Here is a 7,550-nt window from a genome sequence, read left to right on the forward strand (position 1 = left end):
TGATCCAGGACGTCGTGAGAGAACAGAGAAGTTTCAGAAGAAGTCGGTTTCAGCATTTTATCCGGATATTCCACTGTTAAAGGAGATTTTTTTAATGAAAGACGTGCGGGCGGATTGCAGCATCGGCTCGCAGCCACCGCGACACTCTGCCACAGGAAAAACACCTCTGTTGGAAGCCTTAAGGACAAGTTGGAACATGTCCAGCTGTTAAACAATTTCTCATATACTCACTCCACTGAAAGCCATCAAAAGCCGCCTGGATTTTACAAATGGTTATCAACACGGAGGTGTTTTTCCTGTGCTGCCGCACCGTGGAATATCCGGATAAAATGCTGAAACCGACTTCTTCTGAAACTTCTCTGTTCTCTCACGACGTCCTGGATCAATAGAGCCTGAAATGTGGAGGTTTTCAGCTTGAAACAGGCTGACGACGGCGCCTGGGAGTGCTGCACGACGTCTCACTCCGTGGGAAGTCCTTAAAGCGACAGTATCACCTCAAAACCTCTCATCAGCCGTTAAAATTTTCACCGAAAACCATCTTAATTTTTCGAACCGTGTCCACTTCGATGTGCCACACAGGTTTAGAAAAAATTTTGATCAAACAAAGCGCCAGTCTCTCAGCAACTTCTCAGACAAAGGAATTCCGACGAGGGGCTGGACGACTCCTCCCACAAGGAGTGCTTACAGGCGAATGACGTCACCGACAGGCATGGAAAAACTCACGCCTTGCGCACGAGGGTTCAAGCATGTCTGACGTAAAAACATATGAATGAAATCCATATAGTTTTTGAAAAAAAAAAGGACCTATACTTTATGGACAGCCCTCGTATACCGTATAATAGCCAAAATAAACAAATTAACAACCTCGCTTGCTCAGTCTGTACGGGAATATCACATCTCTATGTTTTTCGCATGGACCTTGCCAGTGCTCCATCTGCACTGTCCATACTCAATGTGATATTTTCCTGTACAGACCTCGGTTAATAATCCTTTCATCTAGACCTTAAAATTTTTGAATCAGGGTAAAAATTAGTAGGCATAGGTTCCTCTTCCACAACAAGAAACCATGTTGCAGAAAAGCATGTTGCACTCTTCAACAGAAGACATTTTTGAGATTTCAATGGAGAAAGATTTTTTTTTTCTTTTTTAGAAACGTGTGGATAAAGGAAGTAATTGGATATAAAACAGTATAGGTAATAGCAAGAACTGTGATTAGACATGAATTTTGGTGAGGATTAAAACAAATCAAGTGGTCAATTTTGTAATTGGGATGGAAATCACAGCCAAAAATGGTAATGGGAGTCAGCCCTAATATACTGTGAAAAGTGCTCTCTCTCATTTGGAAAGAATTTTTAGACATAGTGTCCAGTAAGGGACGGCACCCGGATCAGTTTCAAGAATTTTGCTAAAAATTCTCTATGAATGACAGATATAATACCTCTCACAGCATATTCCTGAATACTCCTGAACAACAGCTCAATCTGGATCAGGACATGAATTCTTTAGAGGACTACCAAACCCCTGTGACAGCCAATCAAAACCATTTTAACAATCATAGAGGTCAACATTTCGAAATGAACTTCTATCCTTACAATAGTCAGTACAAGTCACTTCTTTTGGTCCCCCCCCCCCCCCCCTTTTTTTTTTTTTTGCTTGGGGTTGCTGCAGTGGATCAGCTATGGAACTGCATGATGATGTGGCACAGGTTTTATGCCAGATGCCCTTCCTGATACAACTCCAAATGTACAAGGAGAATGGGTACAGGTGGTCTTGAACCAGGAGCCTTCTGTTTTGAAAGTAAGTGCACCATGATGCCTTTATCCCAACAATGAATCCATAAGACCCCCGAAGCACGTGGGTCTGCAGCTGGATGAGGACGTACACAAACTAAATCTCTGAAATACTTCTTTTTTCCCACATCACTCAGAGATGTCACTTGACATAGACGCCAATACTACATGTAAAAGATATCTCGATGCTACATATAGGGGAAAAAGCAATAATTGTTTTTAAGCAATGGTAACCAGATGTGGATCAACCCTCATGTCCAATATTCCATCCCCAAAATGTTCTCCTATGAGAACTTTTCTCTCATTGTCATAAAGCAGGGTGTCTCTGTCCATGGTGCTGAAATCAGAAACTCATGAAGCGCACAACAGTGCTCATTTACTGACTGATAACAAGATGTTATTTTGGTCAAAATTTAAAAGAAATCTAACATAAACGAGCCGTTGAGCTTTTGATTGTGGTTTGAGTCCACTTACCTTCAGAGATAAGAGGAATTCACTCGATCACATCTACATCTGCTCGCAACCTCTGCTGGCTTTAGAGTCGACCTCAGTCAGTCAGTAATACACACAGGAACCATCAAACATCGAAATCACTAAAAACACCGACTACCAAAGTAAACGCGAAGCTGTGAGTCAACAAAACACCGCAGGTTCCGGATTGTCGTTACTTATTTAAAGCTGTGCGTTCCTTTTTTCACGATCTTTAGACTGTTTTTTCCAAAAGTGTTCACCATCTGTCCAAGTCCAGAGTCCCGCAGAGAAAAATCGTAACAATAAAAACACTCCAAAGGCGACAAGGGAAAAATCTGGAGGCTGTCTGAGCTCGATGAGGATGATGAGGATGCTGAGGATGATGCAGCTCGCGCGGAGTTGTTTTTTACTGTCCACTCCTACGCAAAAAGCAGCACGAGCGCACCGGAGGAGGAGACGAACGAAAATCTCCACATCTACCTTTCAGGAACCATTTTGCCACCGTCCGCGGAGGTCGAGGTCAAACATCAGCCTCCGTGGGTGGACGCGGAGGAGGGGTTCGCTTCCTGTCTGCCGTTCTGCTGCCACGTTTCTTCATCGCATCCTGATTGTTGAGCGACCCGAGCTGCTGCTCCAGAGGACGGCGTGGCGGCTGCGACCAGGCGTCTGCTTGTTGGATCTGCAGAGCGGCGAATGGCACCGAGGAGAGTATTAAATAAATCAACAAAGAAACAAACATACACATCCAACCAGATTTGGTCTGCAAATGCAGATCGAGTAGAGAGAAAACACAAGAACGGAGTCAATGAAAGAGCAGAAAAGACGCACAAGGCTGAGCATCAACTCTCACCTATAAGATGACTTTAACTGAAGAAAATGCAAGATTAAGAGCCCAAAACACTTTAGTCCCCCCAACATTTCCTGTGTCATCGTAGCATCAGTTAAAATGGTGCTCAAAAGTTTGTTTTAATTGCACAAATAAATAAATTAATAAAATTCAGGCTTCTTTGCATTAAGAATTCTAAAATGAGTGCCATTATCGCGTCAGTTAAAGTGGTGCTCGAACGTTTATTATTTTTTAAATGGCATAAATAAATAAATTAAATTCAGCCTTCCTTGTATTCAAATTTCTAAAATAAGATCCATTATAGCATTAGTTAAAGTGGTGCTTGAACGTTCATTTATTTTTTAAATGGCATAAATACATAAATTCATTAATTAATGAGGTAATTGGGTGTGATGTGAATTACCCTTTTAGGGATCAATAAAGTTGTTTAAATCTTGAATCTTGAATAAATAAATGAATAAATAAAATTCAAACTTCGTTATATTAAAATTTCTAAAATAAGATCCATCATAGCATCAGTTAAAGTGGTGCTCAAAAGTTTGTGATTAAGTTTGCAAATAAATAAATAGGACTGGTAAATGGACTGCATTCATATAGTGCTTTTCCATCTGAATCAGAAGCTCACATGGCTTTGCAATGATGCCTCCCATTCACTCATTCACACACAATCACACAGAGATGTGTTGGTGTTGTCATGCAAGGCACTTGACTGCACACTGGAAGCACCTTGAGTGAAATGAACAAACAAACAAAAAATTCTGGCTTCTTTAAAAACTTCCAAAATGATGCCCTTTTCCAACATTTACTGTGTCTCATCATAGCAGTAGTTGAAGTGGTGTTCGGAAGTTTGTGAACATGGAAATTTGTAATGACATCAAAAAATAAAATAAATAAAATTCAGTCTTCTTTATATTAAAATTTCTAAAATGATGCCCTTTATGTTCACAGTTAAAATGAACCTCTACAACATGACATAAATTAAATAAAAAATATATAAATGTCAAAACAATAGCATGCAAAAGTATACACTTAAGTATAACAACTAAATCATCACTTTTACAGCCAGTTTTCTTTAGAAAAGTCAGGGGATGGACACATGAACATTTGTAAATCACTGAATATGTCTCGGACTTCTTTTACATCAGTCTTCAAGAAATACTGTATCAAATTTATCTGGAGGACGCAGTTTGTAAAAAACTGACTATGCAAGAAGGAGACAAGTGAGGAAAGCCACCAAGACTGCAGATATTTTGGCTCTGCAAAGATATCAGCCTTTTGTCCAGTGACATCGTGGTTTTTGAGTTACAGTATAAAAACGGGCAACTTTTGTCATTTTTGATGGTCAAGCAGAAAGTCAGGGTCCAAAGGCAAACATGGCACCTATAGTTTACCACATGGTTTTGATTCCAACTGTACAATTTGGAATTGAAAAATTGGCAAACTATTTTTCTCCCTACAATTCTCGAGTCTTCTGTGGGTAAAAAACTGCGAAGGTTGCAATATTGCCCCCTGGTAGTCAACTGAGGCTTCCCCTTCAGCCACAAGTATAAAAAAATAGACATCTGCTATTCGAGAAGTTTAACTGTGACATTTCTTTTTCAGAAGCAGAAAAAACATGCTAAGTTTCATTTATTGTTTCCACATGAAATAGGTTAAGGATATCTATTTCTAAACTCAGCTTGTCCATTCACTACACCCACTGCCAGCCTTCAATGTGACCCTGAAACACACCAAAGGAACAGTTCATTAAGAGTATCTCTTAACACTTACAGCACTTAGTCACAATAGACACCTGCTGGGCAACTCTATGAGGGCAATTAAAACAAAATGACACTTGTTCTCTGCCCAATTTTCTGCCAAGGTGGAGAAATCAAAAAGGAACCTTCTGTCTGGAACAAAATCCTCATTAAATTCCATGAAGACGGTGACACAACCATCCCTGGCAGGATTCTTTTTCAGTCTCTCATCTTCTCGGAATCTCTGCCACAGGTCACACAGCACATAAATGAGGATGTGTGAACATTAATTGATCCCTCACATCTCTTTTCCAACATTAGTTTTTCTTCACTTTCTCACTGTGAGCCTCTTTCTGACACCATCCCGCATTTCTTGTTTTTCCTCCAGCTCTCCATTTGTTCTTCCTAGATTCAGACCACCTGTAAAAACCTCTCATATCTCACTCAGATCATATAATAACAATAGGAAGCTTATGTTAATAGTCACAGTATGAGGATTTATTACATTCATTATTCACGCTCAGAAAAGTGGAGATCTGTGAGTGTGCAATGTTAAAGTATTTGTATTAGGAGAGAGTCAGGCTGTCATATGAAGGTGACTCATGCTCTTATCAATCACACATCTTTCTCAGTGTGTTTCTGTGTGTCTGCACACACCTGTCATCACATTAGACAAAGCAGGATATTGCCAGTGCAGCAGATAACAGAAGCAATCATTCAGATGGTGATACAAGCACCAAATTTGGCACAAATACACCTTAGACATGAAAAAACTAACTGGCCACTTTAATTTTCAATAGGCAGCCAGGTGAGGGTCAACTGAAGAATTATACAGGGGTCAAAATTTAAAATGCTCCAATCAAATTGAAAACTACACCACATTATTTGTCTGATCATAAAGATTCCAAAAAGGTATAGTTTAGACTATCTGTGACTGAATGTTACTGAGTTATGGCGTAAAAACAGCAAGAATGGTGACAAAGGTCAATTTCAGTTTGTACAGGGGTCAAAAGTTAAAGTTTCTCCAGTTTTGGTTAAAAAGTGATACAAATTATTGGTTGAGCTAATAGGGTTGTAAAAAGAAATAGTTCACAATCACATTAAGGATTAACATATGTCACAGAATCCAATCCAATGTTTTTGGAATCTTTATGATCAGGCAAATACTGTGGTATATTTTCAATATGATTGGAGCATCTTTTAATTTTGACCCTTGTGTAATTCTTCAAATCACCCCTACCTGACCACTGATTGAAAATTCAAGTGGCCAATCGGTTTTTCAAAAGAGGAATGTCTAAGGAGTATTTGTGCCAAATGTGATGCTTGTATCACCATTTGCAGGATTCCGCTCTAAATATTCTCTTATCTGCTATACTGTGCAGCTAATGGTATGGCTTATGATTTCTTATTTCTTATTAAAGACATCTGGTGTGATCACTTTTCTTCTTTTTTTACAGCACTTCATGGACTGGCAGCAGTGGTGGGCACACTTCTGATAATCCAATAACAGATAATTATCGAAGATGTTTTCATTATCGGATTATCCGATAACTTTTAGACCGATAACATAGTAAACCAAGCTGAACAGCGGCAAATATTTTTAAAATTTAAAATCAGTTGAGACCTACCTGTTAAAAGTTTACTAAGAAATGTATAGTTCTACCCTCTGCAAACAGAAAAGAGCTGCTTTCAGGACAAACCACTCAATCCTCTGCAAGCAAAGGAGAACTGGTCACACACACACACACAAAAAAATTATTTTCTTCAACAACATACTGATATATGGGCAATATCACCCAAGTCATCCAGAGGCATACATTTTTCACTTATGGTTCAAATTTTAACCAAACTAATTTTGGACAAGTTATTTAAAATTACTGTCATGTCTTAAGTTTTATAAAGTGAAAATATCAGATATATGTTTTAGTTTTAAAGTAATGTGCTAATTTTTAAGATTTTGTGGGCACATGCTGTGCCCAGCAGTGCATTATGGGTAGGATAGGGTAATCTCAGTACGTTCACGACAGGACAAATGCATTTCAGACACTCTGTTCAGGCTCCACGGACAGCAGCATTAAACTCTAGTGCCTAAAACTCTCGTGAATATATTCTCTGGGTTTATAGACATTATTGTATTTGCATTTGTTAAATTCCACGCATCTTAAATGTAGCAGACACGGATTATCTGGAATTTTGTTTTGGCAAGTTTTCAAGGCCTCTACTGCCATCTACTGGCCAGTAGTGTTCATGGCAATATTCGCCCTAAGTACTAAGCATCTGGGCACCAGTAGATGGCAGTGTTCTATTTATTTTGACCCCAGTTATATCAGATGGTTGTCAAATCAACTTTTTGGCTTTGCAAATGTTTTTTTTTTTTTTTACAAATTAAGTTTAAAAACAAAACAAAACAACAGCAACAAAAACATTACAAGACAGCTCTGCGGTGTTTGCACATGCACAGTGCGAGCAGTTGGATGCTTGTTGCTCTTCAGCAGCAGCAGGATACCCTCATGACGGCCGACCAGAATAATATCAAACAGGTTTGATTTTCATTCGACCATACGATCAGCGATCAGGAGGTGGTCATGAGATGTTGAACACAGCTTGTTACTCCATGTACACTACACGATGCAGGACGCGCAATTAACCTGAAACTCAGTCCAAAAAATTCTCGCATGAATGAAAAATCATCTGAAAAAGGGCCAA

The 7,550-nt window shown here is 39.2% G+C and overlaps 1 protein-coding gene across 1 annotated transcript in view; it reads right to left on the minus strand.

Annotated features, from left to right (window-relative positions):
• Positions 1–2,879, minus strand: part of fam163ba (family with sequence similarity 163 member B, genome duplicate a) — a 64,319-nt gene extending 61,440 nt beyond the window's left edge. Inside the window, exon 1 of the mRNA XM_034192424.1 lies at positions 2,265–2,879. The gene's annotated coding sequence lies outside the window, so the exon portion shown is untranslated. The remainder of the gene's footprint in view (positions 1–2,264) is intronic.
• Between the last annotated feature and the right edge of the window lie 4,671 nt (positions 2,880–7,550).

This window comes from Thalassophryne amazonica, chromosome 17, assembly GCF_902500255.1.
Source record: "Thalassophryne amazonica chromosome 17, fThaAma1.1, whole genome shotgun sequence".
NCBI lineage: Eukaryota > Metazoa > Chordata > Actinopteri > Batrachoidiformes > Batrachoididae > Thalassophryne > Thalassophryne amazonica.